Here is an 18184-nt window from a genome sequence, read left to right as displayed (position 1 = left end):
AGGCTGAGGTCTAAGTATACTGGTTTGAAGCCAGCCCAGATAGAAAAATCTATGGGATTCTTATCTCCAACTAATGAGCAAAAAGCTAAAAGTAGAGTTTACTCAAGTGGTAAAATGCTAGCCTTGGGGAAAAAAAAAACTAAAGGACAGCCAGACCTTGGAGTTCAGTCTCTGTACTAGAATAAAAAGAAAAGGAAGGAAGGACAGGGAGGAAGGAAGGAAGTAAAGAAGAGGGAGGAAGTAAAGAAGAGGGAGGAAGGAAGAAGGACAAAGAAAAAGGGTGGGAGGAAAGAAGAGGGGGTTAGAGGGAGAGAAGAAGGGAAGGAAACCTAGTCTCATATGTATCACTATGGTTCTATCTCTAGCCAAGTAATTGCTTTGTTCAGAGACCTGGAGGAAGTTAATACTCTTTAAAGGTCCTGGGAATGTAAACGCTTACACCTTTACAAATGCACTTCCATTCTGCTGAAGAGAAAGGGTCTGTGCAGGAGCTCTGAGGGTAGATGGAATGGATGCAGTCCTTCTCTGCAAACATCATTTCTACTTTGAGGTTCACTGGAGACCTCAGTAGTTACAGCCATTTAAAGTGAGTTGGCAAAGAGAGAAATCCAATAACACAACTGGCATGAGAAATTAATCTACAGGTTAATACTTTCACATCCCAGACTCCTCTGGGCCCAGGGTTTGAAAGAACTGTAGCCGACTGCAATGTTAGCAGAGGGAATTGCTAGTCAAGGGCACCCTGAGAAGAGATGAAGATCTCGTTCCTGATAGGATGGAATTCAATTAGAAACTGGTCACACCCCACCCAAGTTTTTCAAAGCAAACCAGCCTATGGCCTTTCCCTGATGCCTATGCCCAACGTCCAACAGAGACAGACATGTGGCATTTTCTGTTTCTTTTTGGAGTCCCAGGTTGGGAAAAGCATGTACTCAGATAGGACAATGGGAGAACTGAGCATCTACATCAGGATACCACCAAAAAAAAATGTATACCAAAAACTAATGGACAACAAATCAAAAGAGCTGCTTTTACTAGTACTCTGCTGCTGCTGCTGCTGCTGCTGCTGTTCTGTTTTGTTCTGTTGCTCTAGCTACTGAGCCAGTATGGTGGAGTGGGGATTTTGCTGATTGGCTGTCTCCCTTTTCATGGACCCTGTTGATGGGTTGTCTCTATTACAGACCATGGTTGGAAAGTTGCATACATGGGGAATATCTTGGGAGCATCTTCCACTTAGTCCCTTTCTTGCTCTTGGTGCACCTGGTCATTTTCTCCTGGCTATTGTGATTTCTCTGTCCACCATGTTTCCTTAAATGGGATCTCCACACTGGCTTCCATCTGACAGCTATAGAAACACATGTTCCTCAATTGGGAATGTTTTCCTAAGTCTACCTGTCCATCAATGGGAACCAGTGAACCTGGTTAGCTCTGAAAGTGAGTCGAAGGAATCTGTACTCAAATACTCATGGCAATGAGAGGAGTTGTTACCATTTGGGAGTGAATTTCATACGTGCAATTGCAAAACCCTGTTTTCCCTAACTTCAAGAAACTTGTTTAAGCATGATTGCAAATGAGAAACAGTTGTAATGAAAATAAAATTCAAGAACATATGTTGCTTTTTTTTAGTCAAATGTTATTTTATTTAAAGATATAAGTAAAGCAGGTGTTAGTACAATGTCAAGGACACTGAAGACACAGTAGTTTAAAAAGATCCCTTATGAACCCCACACTATGGTGAAAAGATGAATATTAATCAAATTGTACTAATGAAACTGCACTGAGGGTTCTTCAAAAAATAGCCATCTCATTCCTGTCATCCTAGCTAAACAGGAGGCTGAGATCTAAGGATCATGGTTCAAAGCCAGCTACAGCAGGGAAATCTATAATGTTCCTATCTCCAATCAACCAGGAAAGAGCTAGAAGTGGTTCAAGTGACAGAGTACTAGCCTTGAGTAAAAAATGCTAAGAGATAGCACCCGGCCCTGAGTTCAAATCTTAGTACCAGCAAAAAAGAAAAGAAAAGAAATGGAGAGAGGGATTGGAGAAAGGAGAAGGAGTGTGGGGAAGGAGGGATGGAGAAAAAAGAGAGAGCAGAGCTTTGTTGTGTTTGAGTGATATGTGACCTAAAATGACACATGATAGGAAAGTAGCCCTGAGAAAGGAAGGGAGGGAAAGGGGAGGGGTGTAATAAAGAGTTTTGCGGGACTGGGAAAGTGGCTCAGTGTTAGAGTGCTTGCCTTGCATGCATGAAGCCCTGGGTTCGATTCCCCAGCACCACTTAAGCAAAAAGAAAAAGCCGGAAGTGGCACTGTGGCTCAAGTGGTAGAGTGCTAGCCTTGAGCTGAAGAGCTGAGGGACAGCACCCAGGCCCAGAGTTCAGGCCCCATGACCAGACCAAAAAAAAAAAAAGAGTTTTGCTGTATTTGAGCCATGTAAATGACCTAGTAATGACCTGGTCAAAGGCCCTTGAAATGGGACAGGAAAAGCAAATGCTTTGTTCTCTGCAGCAGTGGCAGCTAGCTGGACCTAAAGCTATTCTATGAGGTCATAAAAGGACTATAGGCCAGGTGTTTGGTGGCTCATGCCTGTAATCCTACCTACTCTGAAGGCTGAGATCTGAGGATCAAAGCCAGCTTGCACAGGAAAGTCCTTTAAGACTCTTATCTCCAATAAAGTGCTCAGAAAAACCAGGATTTGTGCTGTGGTTCAAGTGGCAGAGCACTAGCGTTGAGCATAAAGAAGCTTAGGGTCAGGGCCCAGGTCCTGAGTTCAAGCCCCGGGACTGAAAAAAAAAAAAAACTATACACAGTGGAAACATTTCTCAAAGGGAGGCAATAACAGCCTAAACAACCTTGCCTGGAAACAGGGGATAGAACTGGGTGGGCCCAAGTGTATGTTTCTAGAAAATTCTGACACATGATAAACTCAAAGAAAGAGCAATTGCTATTTCAAGAGGGAAATATGCAAGGTACCATAAACATCAAGAAGTTCTCATAGAAGTTTTTTAACCTTAGACTTAAAGCTACAAGGCCAGTTCTAGCCACGTGAATATTGACAGCTTAGAACACTGACTTTTCTTACCTGCTGTTTCCTTCATAGCCAGAGAGGCCCAATTATGTCACCGCCTTCAGCCCAGCAACAAACCATGCCTGCTAATGCTTTCACCCCACCAGTGGCCACCACTAGAGCTGCAGCAGATCCTGATCTTGCTGTGTCACTGCCTGGAGAACTCAAGGAATGAAATCCACAGCAAGGAGTAAGTGTTAAAAGTTTTCAATTTATGCATGTGAGAAGAGGAGAGAGAAAACGTTCTTGCTGGGTGAGAGGGGTCATGATAGCGGTTTGCCAACTAACTGGTTTAATCTATGGTGGGTTCTTTTCTTTTAATGTATATAGGTGTCATTTAACTTTTATGCTAATGATTTGCTGGAAGGTGACTTGCTCATTGGTCACGACCCATGATATTTTTAATTGGTCATTCCCTTTTAGCTCTTGGGGCATGGAATTACCTAAAGACATTTAAGACTATCCTACTTTCATTTTATCCAACCTATCTGGGTCAAAGGGAAGTTAGAATGCTTGGGAAGTTTTCTCAGATCATCCTCTCTCTCTCTCTCTCTCTCTCTCTCTCTCTCTCTCTCTCTCTCTCTCTCTCTCTCTCTCTCTCTCTCTCTCTCTCTCTCTCTCTCTCTCTCTTTTATTTATTTTTTTGTTGGTTGTGGGGCCTAACTCTGGGCCTGGGTGCTATCCCTCAGCTCTTCAGCTCAAGAGTAGCACTCTACCACTTGAGCCACAGTACCACTTCTGGCCTTTTCTGCTTATGGGTGTTGAGGAATCAAACCCAGGATCTCATGCATGCAAGGCAAGCACTCTACCACTAAGCCACCTTCCCAGCCCTATTTTTCTTTTTTTTTTTTTTTAAGAGAAATCTTGCAGGCTTATTCCTGATTTCTTCTGCCTGACTAATCTACCTATTCCAAGATATCTCTTTCTTTCTTTCTTTCTTTTTCTTTTTCATTTTTGTCAGTCCTGGGGCTTGAACTCAGGGCCTCAGGGTTGTCCTTGAGCTCTTTTGCTCAATATGAGTGCTCTACACTTAGAGCGACAGTGCCACTTCCAGTTTTCCGGTGGTTAAATGGAGATAAGCGTCTCACAGAACTGAGCTGGCTTGGAGCATTGATCCTTAGATCTCAATTTCCTGAGTAGCTATGATTACAGGCGTAACAGCTCCCAATACTACAGTTCTTTACATCCACAGCACTTGTGTGAATGTAACATACTACATACAGTATAGTCTATGTGCTTTCTATTCCTGGGCATAAGGCCTGCTAATGGATTCACTACCTGTGGAAATGGCCTACGGTAGACTTTTTTGATTGAATGTTAGGCCCATTTCTCACAAATCCATTTTCTTCCCTTCTTTTTTCAAATATGTAAGCAGCACCAAGTTTTTATTTTCTCACATGTTGCTCATCCAGTACGGGCTTTGTAGGTGCCTCCTCTAGTCACCTTCTCCTTTCCCCAGTACATCTGAACATCACCCCTGAAAGCTATAAGGTCTGGAAGGAGCAGCTGGCTGCTCCTTTATATTTGAGCTTAAGTGAATTAGAATGATCCCATCTCTGATCAGTCAATTCCAGGCGAGGCCTAATGTGGAAGAAAGAGCCTTCCTCCGGGATTTATTTATTTATCTATCTTTAAGTAGTTGTACAAAGAGGTTTCAATTCAACACATCAGTTTAGAAGCGCAGGGCATCTTTTGAAAAAAAAATTTGGTTTTTGGTTTGAACTCAGAGCCTAGTCGCTGTCCCTGAGCTTCTTTACCCAAGGCTAGCCCTCTGCCACTTTGAGCTACAGCTCCCCTGCTGGTTTTCTTGTAGTTATTTGGAGATAATCTCATGGAATTTCCTGCTCAGGCCAGTTTGGAACCTTTATCCTCAAATCTCAGCCTCCTGAGTAGCTAGGATTATGGGCAAGAGCCATCAGCTATCAGCTGTACAATGCATCTTGATCCACGCCATTCCTTCCATCATTCTTCCCATCTCTCAACCCCACCCAAGTTACCTAGTTCCATTTTCACAGATGTACATTGAATATGATGATTGCATTCTCCAACCCTTCCTCTCTCCATCCCTCCACATCGTACCACCTCATCCACCTACCCCCCACCTCAAGTTCCAGCTTCCTGTTATCCATTTTGTTATAGTTTTTCAAAGAATTCTCCCCTGCATATACCATGTTATTTCCGTTAATGATATACCATATACTTTAGTTAATTCTTTTGTAGTATGTATCTCTGTGTGTGTGTGTGTGTGTGTGTGTGTGTGTGTGTGTGTGTGTGTGTGTGTGTGTGTGTGTATATATATATATATATATGCACATGACTCAGTGTGTGCTTATATATATTTATAAATGAGGTCTGTCTTCCATCTATGAGAAAGAACATGTGATCTTTTGTCTTTCTGGACCAGAGTTACTTCCTTTAACATAATTTTTTAGCCTGACACCAGTGGCTTACACCTGTAATCCTAGCTACTTAGGAGGCTGAGATCTGAGGATCACGGCCCAAAGCCAGCCTAGGCAGGAGGGTCCATGAGACTCTTATCCTCAATGAACCACCAGAAAACTGGTCACTATGGCTCAAAGGCTAGCCTTGAGCAGAAAAAGCTCAGGAACAGCACTCAGACCCAAGTTCAAGCCCTCCATCCAACAGAAACAAAAACAACTATAATTTTCCCCAGGCCCATTCATTTCTAGAGAGCTTCCTTTTCTCCCTGTATAGGCATTTGCAATTGCTGGCTACAGAAAAAGCTATTTTAACTCAAAAAAGTCTGGTACCGCACAGGGCTAAGGGGAGAGGTGAAATGATATAGACAGATCCTTCATGATATTATTAAAATGCAGAATCCTGCTAGCCTTGAAATTCATTTAAATGCTGTACTTGCCAGTTCTATGAGCCTATAAATCCCCTTTATTGTTTAAATCAATTTGCTCAGGGACAGCGACTAGGCTCTGAGTTCAAACCAAAAACCAAATTTTTTTTTCAAAAGATGCCCTGCGCTTCTAAACTGATGTGTTGAATTGAAACCTCTTTGTACAACTACTTAAAGATAGATAAATAAATAAATCCCGGAGGAAGGCTCTTTCTTCCACTTTTTTCTTATTTGTAACTCTAATGCGCCCCAAATGCTATTGACCATTCCATTAAGGATAGCAATTTGACATGTTCAAAAGTCTGAAAAGTGTGTATTACCCTCCAAGTCAGTACTTCCTCATCTCAGAATTTATCCTAGGTAAACAGTTGAGTGGCTATGAAGATATTTACATGCTTAAGCCCATACATAATGTTTCTCAGAACAGCTAAATACTGAAAGTTATGTAAATTGAAATATAAAGACACTGCCAAACACTGTCCAGCTCATGGATTATGCTAAATGAAATAACTACACATAGTTGACAGTGAAAGCTAGACCTCACTGATTAACTGGTTTTAATAATCTACTCTTATTTAAAAATATAGAACAACGATGATGTATTAAAAAAAAACCTTTTAAGTATCAAGGTCATTACTTCAGAGCTTCTCATCCCTGTCTATATATTAATTATCTAGGAAAACCACTTAAAATTGGGCTCTCTGGTGATATGCATTTGAGTGGTTCAAGTGTACAGTGAAAAGTAAAAATTATTATTTTTTTAACCAGTAACTGGGCTTGAATTTGCTGCTTATGGCTAAGTGCACTACTGTATGAACCATTTCTCCAGCCTTGCTTTTTGTTGGTTATTTTGGTGATGGATTTTTGCAGACATTTTTGCCCAGTCAGGCCTCAAACTACAATCCTCTCAGTCTTAGTCTCTTGAATAGCTAGGATTTCAGACACAAGCCATTAGTGCCCACCTTACTACTTCTTTAATCCTCAGTTTTGCAGTTTTGACAATTCTTCTAAATATTACTAGTGTCACCTGCCTTGTGTGGATGATCAGATCTCAGATAACTTGTTAGTGGCTTGTGATATAGAAGGGTCTAGACTGTATGCAGAGAAATTTGATTTTAAAAGCCATCATGTTGACAGTAACATTGAATTGTCTTTTAGTGCATGAGGATCAACATGAGAGGAATTCTGGAGCAAAGAAAAAAGACTGAAGCCAGGTACCAGTGGTTCATGCCTGTAATCTTAGCTACTCAGGAGGCTGAGATTTGAAGATTGCAGTTCAAAACAGAAAAGTCAGAAAAGTTCAGAGCAGAAAAGTCCATGAGACTCTGATCTCCAATAAACTACTCAGAAATTGCCAGAAATGGTTCTGTAGCTCAAGAGGTAGAGCACTACCTTTCATCAGAAAAAGCTTTATTTATTCAAGGATGTGGGCTGAATGTTGAGCTAGCCAGCAAGAATTAGATTGACTACAGAAGGAAAGTAAGGTAGTTCAGAACCATTAACGGTAGGAGGATCAACTAGCTTCTAGGTATGGTTACATTTAGAACTCGTGTTTCTTACTGGTCATCATATGGAAAACTCTAGAAAGTGTCAGACAGAAGGTGGTGTTCTGTCTTTGTGTGAAACCCTGAAGAGCCTCAGAAGGAGATGGAATACTTGTGTATGCTTGTGTGTGTGTACGCGCATGTGCACATACATGAACAGACTTAGGGTTTGAACTCTCGGCCTCGATGCAGTGTCTGAGCTTTTTTTTTTTTTTTTTTTTTTTGCTCAAGGCTGGCACTCTACCACTTGAGCCACAGCTCCATTTCTGCCTTTTTTTCTTGGTAGTTATTTGGAGATGAGAATCTCAGAGGCTTTCCTGCTTGGGCTGACTTTGAACCACAATCCTACCACTACTCAGCCTCCTGAGTAGCTTGGGTGACAGTTGTGAGCCGCTGGCAGCTGGCAAAGGATTGTTTTGAATAGTCTAGAACTTTGGTTGGGAGAGGGGAAATGGTGGTAATTATTGGCTGCAAATACTTGGAGAACTAAGATATGAAAATAGAATAGATACTTTTATGTGCAGCAGAGAAGATAAAACCAGAACCAGTGCAAAACTGGGAACTGGTGACTCACACCTATAATCCCAGCTACTCAGTAGGCTGATATCTGAAGAGAGTGGTTTGTAGACAGCCCAGGTAGGAAAGTCTGTGAGACTCATCTCCAATTAACCAACAAAAAGCTAGAAGTAGTGCTGTGGCTCAAGTGGTTGAGCACCAACATTGAGAAAAAAATTTAAAAAATCAAAAGCTAGGGGACAGTGTCCAGGCCCTGAGTTCTAGCATAATTCCAGTATGCATGTGCACGTGCTGTGTGTGTGTGTGTGTGTGTGTGTGTGTGTGTGTGGTGTGGTGTGCTGTGCGCGTGCGTGCACACACACATGCATATAGACACAATTTTTTAAAAAAGATCAATGCACAATTAAAGAAAAAAAGATCAAGAAACAGCTTTTAGCTTAATTTAGGTTGGTCCCAAATAGAATGCATACACTTGTATAGAAGGAGGTTGTCCAGTCCTGGGAATGTTCATGTTATTCTGTTTCATAGGCTAGAATGCTTTCTAAATGGATTATCTAATTTGATCTCCCTAGGGGGGAAAATACATTTAGTCCCATTTCGTGGATGAGTGTCCAGACCTCAGGAATCCTACTTTCTCTGCCCAAAACAAAACAGTGGTGTGTGGGTCACAGTCACACACACTCCTTTTCCAGGTTTTTCATTCATCTTGTTGCTACAGAGATGGGGGATAGGTAGATTCCAGTTTCTTTCTGAGTTTTCTCTTTTCTGAGAGTCCAGGGTATAGCATCTCTGCTTTTCACTTCCAGCGTCTACACATGTAGTGCAGTGACTGACCGCCTGCTTCCTCCTGAGTCTTAGGTGACTAATCTAAGTTTTTGAAAGGCCAATTATACAGTGTATACCTGGAAAATTTCAACTTTGTATTTCCTTCCAGTCTACTAGAATCTTCTCTTTCTCCTCCTCCTCCTCTTCCTTCTTTTGTACCAATCCTGGGGCTTAAACTTAGGGCCATGGTGCTGTTCTCGAGCTTTCTGGGGCAAGGCTAGTACTCTAAAACTTGAGCTGCACTTCTGACTTTTTTATTTAGTCGTTTATTGGAGATAAGAGTCTCATAGGCTTTCCTGTTCAGGCTGGTTTTGAACCTTGATCCTTAGATCTTAGCTCCTAAGTAGGTAGGATTATAAGAGTGAGCCACTGGTGCCTGGTTTTATTATTCTCTTTATACACAGTTGTAGTCTGTCTCTCAAGGTGCAGCTCAAATCTCATCACCCCCTAGAGCCTTCTTAGGGAATGAAATTTGGGACTTCTTTGAGCACCTGTAGTATGTATCCTGTGTCCTGTTTGTCTCAAGTCATGGAAATTCTGCTCTCCATGCTTCACATATGCCAGCCATAGCTTCTTGCTTGTGCTGTGGAATCCTCTATGGTGTATTTTCTTCTCCTTTTCTGGGGAACTGCACACCACCCACGGCAAAGCTGGAGTTGACCCAAAAAAAGGTAAGCAACTACTTGATGATTTTTTGTTTATCTCCGTGGTGTTTTGATCTTCTTATTAATAACATCTTACAATATGCCCCAAAACATTATAGAACTTCAACTCCAGCACTCAACCATCTTGTGTTTGACTTGTGGCTCTGCTACTTTCTATAAATGTGATCTTTTTTTGTCAGTCATGGGGTTTTAACTCAGGCTCTGGGTCATGTCCCTGAGCTTTTTTGCTCAAGGGTAGCACTCTACCACTTTGAGTCACAGTTCCACTTCCTGTTTTTTGGGGGTATTCTCATGGGAGGTTGGCATAAGACAAAGAAGTGTACACCCTGGCTAGTTTCTTAGGACTGGGTCACCAGGGCATTTCATTTTCCTTAGAAGATACTGGAGCCTCAGCAGTTTGCTTACTGAGAGGCTAGGATGACAGGCATGAGCCAGTGGCACCTAACAATGACCCTCATCTAAGTGAGGCCCTATGAAATCACATTTCCCATTAATAAATAAGGGTTCAATAGCCATCTTGCAGGCCTGTGAAGTAATGTAGGTAGAGGAAAGGCTGCAACTTGAACTTGAATTCAAGGCCTTAGTGCTGTCCTTTTGATGCTCAGTGCTAGCACTCTACCCTTTGAGCCACAGGTCCAATTCTGTCCTTTTGCTGATTAATTGAAGATGAGTGGCTTTAGAGTTTACTGACTAGACTGGCTTCCAACTGTGATCCTCAGATATTAGCTAGGATTACAGACATTTACTTTGGACAGATGCATACAAGCCTCTTCACAGAATTTTCACAGTATTGTAGAGACATATCTCATCAGTTTCTCCATCACTTTTCTACTACCATGTAGGACTTAGCCAGTCCCATAGGTGTCCTCTTAGTTCAGAAAAGGAGAACCATAGAGTTGACTTCCTTCTCTCTTCTTATTGGTACAGATCCCTTCACCATAACTGGGAGGAAGATGAACAAGTAAACCAGTAAGTGGATGTTGACACAAAAAGAAGTTCTGTTCCTGAAAACTGGGTATCTTTGAGGCTTCTGAACCAAAGTGCAAGTTTGTTTGTCTACCACTTATGAGGGTTGAGGCTTGGCACTTCAGTGAATGCCAAATGACACAGTTGTGAATGTGGTTGCAATTGTGGATTCTAGTGGATGACAGGGAAAGCAGTGTGCAGAAAATCAGATCCTGTGCAGAAACAACATTCTCACTGCCTATCACAGGGTGAATTTTGGAGAATTGTCTTTCAGAAGCTCCTGGAAGTATGTTGTGATGATCATTCTGCTCCCAGGAGTCTCCTTCCTTTCTCAACAGGCAAGTCTGCATATGTGATGGACAGCCACAGCATGAGTCCTGGCAGAAAGGGGCTGTGGTAGAAGGCTCAAGATTGGGAGGTCAGGCTCTCACTTTCCTTGTCACCAATCTGCCCACAGCAGCATTTGTTTCATCTTCACTGTGTGGATGGACTTATACAACGATGAATTCTATGAGCGTAAGGACCATGACACCCTGAAAGAACTTACACAGTATGGCAAATTCAACTTGCCCTCTTCAGACTGGTCTTCCCCTTACATATTCTTCTTGACAAGTTGGAGGATTGTGTGACCAGTGAGTCCAAGAAAAAGGGAAGAAGTCCTTGTTTAGATGCCTCAAAGCCTGTGAGTAGGGATGGAACCTGGGTGTCTAGGGATGGGCCTGAATGGCCAAGAGCCCCTAGTACTACCTGGCTTGGCAAAATGTTCTTTTATGGATATTCTCTGCCAGGTAATTTTTCTTTTTGAAAATACATGAACATAGCCACTCATCAGTGTTCAGTCCAACTTCAAACTATACTGATCCCCCATTAGATCCTCATGGAAGTTTAGTTGCACCTTAACTTCTAGAGTCCACTCTAAAATCCTGTGCTTATTTCCATTCTCAGGTTAGCATTACTGTAGAGAAGCTTCTCTTGAACTCCAGATAAGGAATCTATTAGTGATGTTGGTGATGGTGACCAATGGAGATCTGGAACCATCCCTGCACTCCAGAAAGCATGTGAACATAGAGGGGTTTGTTCCATTGGTAGCAAAGCCCAAACAGGTTTTGAGTCCTGTGCACATTCCAGTGGTTCTGAACCCCACATGTGATGCAGGTGTACCTGCATGAACCACCAAGGAAGAACATGATCCAGGATGACTTCCATTGATGTTTAGAATCCACCTAGATCAGCTCCAAATTAGTCAAATCAGCACTTGTTTTGTTGTGCAGGATAAAGTATTACCCATGGGGCTAATGGAAAATGCCCCCAGTCTATGTTCAGGGGAATCAATAAGTGCCCAGCCAGTGATATTTGGAAAAATCTGAGTTTCTACAAAATCATATAACGAGGTCCTAGAAAAGTTTTGAAACCTGACTTAAATGTGACAAGCAAAGAAATTTGCCAGTTTGAGGCAATTTAATATCCTGGGTGGTATTTATTGTCATTTTGGGAGTAGAAATCAGACATTTATGACCTACTAAAGTACTGTTCAATTGTGCTATAGGCTCTGAGTCCAGAGATTCAAATTTCTTTTTTTTTAATTTATTGTGAAAATACTGTACAGAGGGGTTACAATTACATGGGCAAGATTTCTATAACATATTAGCTCTCCATCATCTATACCTCCATTTCCAAGGAACACAAAGTTTTACAAGACTTCTACATTTCTACTTCTGTTTCCACAACTGTTCCATTTATATAATTGTTGGTTTGTAAATCTGGTAGTAGAGCTGCATACTGATAATCAACCACAGCTTTTGAAAAGGCAAATCTGAATGCCATCCCAGGGCAAAAACTGAACACCTCGTCTGAAAATTAACTGAAAACCACCTGCCTATGGCAGGGGTCAAGTAATAGAATACTTGCCTAGTCAACTTAAACTTCTGAGCTCTATGGCAGGACAGCTTCTTATTTTTTTCTCTCTCTCAGTGATTCCCAAATTGAGAACACAAAATTCCTTACAACATTGGATATTTTTTCCACAGTGTTTTTGTCCAGGATTAAAACAATCTGAAGATAATTTCTCCTACATCAGAACAAATAATAAAGCCTCTAGCTTCTTGGCTTCAGCATACCTGCTCACTCGGCTTAGTCTTCCAACTCTTCTAAAACTGAATCTTTCAAACTATTATTCCAGCCAGGTGCTTGTGGTTCACACCTGCAGTCGTAGATACCAGGATGAGCTCTGAAGATTACAATTGAAAGCCAGCCTGGGCAGAAATAATCTGCTCTAACCATCCAAAAAAAAGCTGGAAGTGGAGCTGTGGTTTAAGCACTAGAGTGCTTGTCTTGAGCAAAAAAGCTAATGGACGGCACACAGGCATTGAGTACAAGTCCTTGGTCAGAAAAAAACACAAAACCCCATTATTCATAAAAAAATATCTTTTTCTTGTTCAAACTGCTATAATTTTGTTTAAATTTTAATTTCAGATTTTAGTCCTTTATTTTTGTATTATTTCCTTAGCTCCAGTTCTGACTCAATTTTCCTAATTCAGTCTATTTACCCTTGAGTCTGGTTAAGCATCGTCTGGACTAAATACACATTACCAACTTAGGTTATTAATTGTCAGGATTATTTTGGTAATAGAAAATGGTTTTTGTTGCTGTTGTTGCTCTGGTACTGGGATTAGAACTCAAGTCTTGGAGGCTCACAAAATGCTCCCAACTCCATAATTGCAGAGGTCAGCATATATTGCTTTTCTTATAAGATTCTTCTTCGGTTTACAGTATTTTTTTTTTTTTACAATTTGGCTATTGCTCCATTTCCTGTTTTTGACTGATTAAGCGAATATGATGGAGTTATACAGGCTTTTCTGTCCTGGCTGACTTTGAATCCTAGCATCCTCAGAACTTAGATTACAGGTGAGTCTCCAGCATACATGAAATTGATTTTTTGAAGTTGTCCCTCACTATCATTTCTAAAATAGTTACATTGCATGTCATATCTGTAAAATTTAGGAAAATGAATGATTGATGTCAAGAGGTCCACCAGAAAAGCGGTTGGACAGACTCCAGATGGACAAAAGTAGGGAACTAACAGTGAAATCAGAGGTAATGGCAGGTACAGGGCAGGGAGAGGATAGAAAGGGGGATTAAAATGGAAACATTCAATACAATTCACATTTTAAAGGATATGTATGCCTATGTACATATAGACAGACACATATGTACACACACCTACCCAATGGAACATATACATATATTTCTGCCCTTTTTCTTCCTTTCCATTTCTTTATTATGCTTCTGAGTAACGAACTAAGGGTCTTTTACATACTAAACACATCTGAGCTTCCCTTCTGTCATTAAAGAATGACAAGCCAAATGTTTTCCTTCCATGTCAGTCTTGAGTAGCTAGGAGTACGGGTGTGAGCCACAAGTACCTACTCTGAACAAATTCTGGTATATCAAATTGTTAATGGAGAAGATTCATACACATGAATTTTTTTTTTTTAAAAAAGGAGATTGCTGATGAATACTTGCTTGTCTGACAGAAGGCATGGATTGAGACTAGAATAGCTGAATTCTAAATTTGTGATTGTTTTCTGTTTGGGTAGAGCTTGTAAGTGTTGATTCCAATATATTAAGTCTCTAAAGATTTTGGGGGAAAAAGGCATGGGTTGTGGAGGTTTGGGTTGTGGAGGTTTTTTCTTCCCACAAGCTCCCATTCTTCCTTTTTCTATTATTTTGTTTTTATCATCATCCTAGTTGTATATTTTAATTATTGAAACTTTGTAACTCACCAATGTGAATTTTCCAAGCCTTATTATAATAATGTATTTCCTGACAACAGTAAAATAGATTTAGATTTAGATAATTATCGTTGTCTACATGGTTCCATAATTAATCAGGAAGGAAATCCATAATTAAATTAGTTATATGTAAATACATGTTATATTCTTTACACTATATTATATATAATATATTATATAAGATTGAATATGATTTTTTCAAACTATAAGAGCATTTAACATTTTTAGTCTCAGGGGTATTTTTTCACAAACTAGTGTAAAACATTATTGGGGAAAGTGGTGATATAACTTTGATTATAATTATATAAATATATATTTGTGTGTGTAGATATAACACTGTTTATAAATAGATGAATAAATACATGTGTATATACATTTGTGCATCTATCTACAAAGTGAATATAATTAAGTTGACCACATTATGTACCAAAAAAGAGCTATGAGTTGTATGTACAAGGTCCAGGCCTATAACCCTAGTTGTATAGGAAGGTGGGTTCTGAGTTTTAGCCTCTTTTACCATCATGGCATTAGACTTTGAGAGGAAGTCTGGGTCCCTCCAGGATAGCAAAGACACATATGCCGTGGGATCACCCTCCCTGACCCCAGAGAAAAGTCAGTAGAAATAAGGACAAGCTTCTTACCCTATGATAATCTACTCAATTCCTGTACCAAGATGGCCACCTGTAGATGGAAAGATAGCATTCCCTCCAAAAAGGTCTCAAAAGAGCCTTCTGAACTATAGTCTCTGACTATGCTGAATTAAAGCTTATTTTTGTTCCCAAGCTGCAAAGACATATAAATATGCCAATGGCTCCAGAGATGGACAAAGTCTTACAAATACTCACATAAAATTATATACTATGTTTCAATAATTCTGTGACAAATCATCAAAGGCATGTCTTGAATTTTTCTTTTCTTTTTTAAAGAATGGAAACACACTGAGTGCATCAGGGGGCGAGGGATGGTTTGGTTGCTGAACTTTTGAATGTACTCCTGGGCATGGGAGATCCCTGTCTGGGTGACCTTTTATGGGGGTGGGTGTCCTCACAGCTTCACAAAACAATGGCCATAACTTCTATGACATCACAGATACTTTTGCCATGGCAGCAGATAAATTTCAGGCACTGATCTGGCCCTGAGGTGGACTCAGTTACATAGAGAGGCACAAAGCATGAGAGGAAATGACTGCTAGACACCAGGCTACAGCTTGATGAGCTGTCCTGACTGGTAACTAGGATTACTTGAGCTGGGACAGGCTCATTCCCATGCTAAGGCTCCTGAGCACTGTTGCAGGGGTTGGAGAAAAAGAAGTGAATGTGGCTGCCTCCATGCCTATTTCATGCTGAGAAGAAAACCAGAAATCATAATCACAATGTCATTGTGGTATTGTGGGTACAATTTCACAGTGGGGATAGGAAGAGACATCCCTGAGGAGGGGACATTTGATCTGAAAGCAGGGCCATCATCCATGCAATTTTCTGGGGGCAGATGTTCCAGGTAGCAAGAACAGCAAGTACATCCCCAATGGTGGGAATGGACCTGACTTGTTTAAGAAAAGGAAGACAGCACTGACATGCTGAGGTTCATGGAACAAGGAAGGACTGGAACAAGGAAGAAGAAAGAGATCAGAGATGAAGACAGGAATAAATTAGATATTGTGTGCTACTTGTTACAGGAAGAAAAGTTCTGATTTTACTCTAAATCTGACATGACCCACCAGAACCAATGTTCTTAAATTGTAACCAGACACACCGGACTAACCTAGAGAATACTTTTAAAATGTGGTGCTAGCCGGGTACTGGTGGCTCATACCTGGAATCCTAACTACCCCCAAGGCCAATATCTGAGGATGAGGTTTGAAGCAAGCCCAAAGAGGAAATTTGGTAAGACTGACTTTCAATTAACCACCAAAAATCTGGAAGTGATGCTGTGGTTCAAGAGGTAGAACATTAGCCTAGAACAAAAACACTAAGGGACAGTACCCAGGCTCAAAATTTAAATCTTCACAAGACAAACCAACAAACAAAATGTGCCCCGTTGTTCATCATTGGGCAATCTAGTTCAATATATTTGGTCTGAGCCTTGGAAATTATATCCTTAGCAAATGCTCTCGTCTGAAATTCTGCTTCATAGCCAGTTTTCAGAGCTCCAGCATCACCACTGTCTCCTCCCAGTTAGCACAGCAGCCTCTCACTGGAAATTTGAAGAAATCTTTTTAGTAATCATAAGAAATCTGATCATTTGTCCACATACATCAAATCAGTACTTGCCACATTCCACTATTCTGAATGTATTTAATCCCTTTTTGAGTTAATAAGCCTTAAGGATTAAAATCTATAGAATAGTTACTAAATTAATTCAACAATCACCATTCTTCCACCCAATCTTATAAGTTTATAAAAGCAGAGACTGCCAGGCACTCGTGGCTCATGCCTGTAATCCTAGCTACTTAGGAGGCTGAGATCTGGGGATCATGGTTTAAAACCAGCCTGGGAAGGTAACTCCGTGAAACTCTTATCTCCAATAAACCATCAGAAAACTGGAAGTGGTGCTGTAGCTCAAGAGGTGGAGCACTAGCCTTGAGCTGAAGAGCTTAAGGAAAGCGCTTAGGCCCAGAGTTCAAGCCCATGACTGACCTAAATCAATCAATCAATCAATCAATAAAAAAGCATAGACTATACTGAAGTGTGCATATGATAATTTCTAACTATAATACTCTCATGAAATTGGGTTTTACAGAAACATCTTGATTGTTTGCCAAAGCAAAGAATAAATGATTTAAATAAGCTACCTAACATCTCAGAAGGAAAATGCTACTGGGTTTAGATCAACTTCATATACCCAGTACTGAGGAAATAAGTTTCAGAAATGACAGAGGCAAAGTATTATAAAAATCACTTTATCATGAGGTACAACCAGGCTGCCTACATCAACCTTGCAGGAAAAATGGGATGAATGAAAAGCAACTAAGGCTTCTAAAATGAGCCAGTTGGTGGTGCTATATGCTTGCAATCCTCAGAAGCCTGAAAGCAGAGGGTCTGGATTCAAAGCCTGCCCAGGAAGAAAACCTTTTTCTCTGCAACCAGCAGATTGGAAACATCAGCTCTGTGCTCACAGCCCAGCTGGATGCCTTCTTCCCACAGAGCTTCAGACAACCAAGACCCCCCATCTGAAATATTGTCAAATATATTAAAATATTATATCCTGTTTGGGAGATAATATTTGAAAGATATATCAAAAACATTTCACTGACTTCTAAAGAAAGAGTGAAAGAGGAAATATGTGCTCACTAAAGGATAAGTTACCTACCAAAATGATATTAATATGGCTAGATGCCCATTTGGAAACTTATCCACTCAGCCATCTTTCCTCACATCTTGTCAGTTAGCCTGAACTGTCAGATTTTTTGATGCAAGGGATGTGTATGAGTATGTAGGTTGTAAAAGTAATAATGAAAAGCTAGACACTGGAGGCTCAGGCCTGTAATCCTAGCTACTCAGAAGGCTGAGATCTTAGGATCCCAGTTCAAAGCCAACCCATGCAAAAAGACCCTTACCTCCAATTAACCAGCAAAAGACAGAAAGCTGAGCTGTGGTTCAAAAGGCAGACTACCAGCCTTGCAACAACAACAAAAGTTAAGGGACAACATCCAGGCCCTGAATCCAAGCCCCGGTAGTGGCGCTCACACACAAAAAATAACCATGATACCACCACAGGATGTGCATATCTTAGGTAAGGATGCAGATGGATGGGATGATGACTGTATTGTAGCCCAGTCTGTGAAAAAACCTAGGTGAAATCTTTCCTCAATACATCTTCATTTCCCTCTACACATTTAAAATCACACACACACACACACACACACACACACACACACACACTTACATGGTTATATTTGTCTATATAATTATGTAAAATACATATCATACACACTTGCTTCCGAAT

General features: G+C 40.7%; 1 long non-coding RNA gene across 1 annotated transcript; it reads left to right on the top strand.

The window, feature by feature from the left end:
- The first annotated feature begins 478 nt into the window (after positions 1-478).
- Positions 479-12947, top strand: LOC138835912 (uncharacterized). The gene is made up of 3 exons (XR_011374795.1): positions 479-586; positions 3104-3256; positions 10410-12947. It is a non-coding gene; the product is annotated as an uncharacterized lncRNA (long non-coding RNA).
- The last annotated feature ends 5237 nt before the right edge of the window (positions 12948-18184 follow it).

This window comes from Dipodomys merriami, unplaced genomic scaffold (genome assembly GCF_024711535.1).
Source record: "Dipodomys merriami isolate MVZ:Mamm:240054 unplaced genomic scaffold, mDipMer1.0.p SCAF_2402, whole genome shotgun sequence".
Taxonomy (NCBI): Eukaryota; Metazoa; Chordata; class Mammalia; order Rodentia; family Heteromyidae; genus Dipodomys; species Dipodomys merriami.
The sequence above is the reverse complement of the archived record's forward strand: the minus strand, read 5'-3'. Positions and strand labels throughout refer to the sequence as shown.